Source organism: Thunnus maccoyii, chromosome 7, assembly GCF_910596095.1.
Source record: "Thunnus maccoyii chromosome 7, fThuMac1.1, whole genome shotgun sequence".
In the NCBI taxonomy this organism is placed as follows: Eukaryota; Metazoa; Chordata; class Actinopteri; order Scombriformes; family Scombridae; genus Thunnus; species Thunnus maccoyii.
In genome coordinates, this window is record NC_056539.1 from 30,612,993 (window position 1) to 30,613,256 (window position 264).

The window sequence follows — 264 nt, forward strand, 5'->3', positions numbered from 1 at the left end:
TATTTTCATTATAATTCCATCTACAAGTAACACAGTGACAGAATGTTTGACTGTGATAAAACAGCTTGAAGAAAAAAAAATCTTATCTGCTGGGGGTCTGTGGTCTACTTTGTGTCAGTTTAGGGGTCCTTGATGTAAAAAAGTTTGAGAACCACTGCTCTTCACAGTATATACCTATTCCTGCAGCCGATACAGACACAATGACTTGTCTAATATTACAGTGTATAGTTCTTAAATTGAATATACTCTATTTATTGTCTTTGA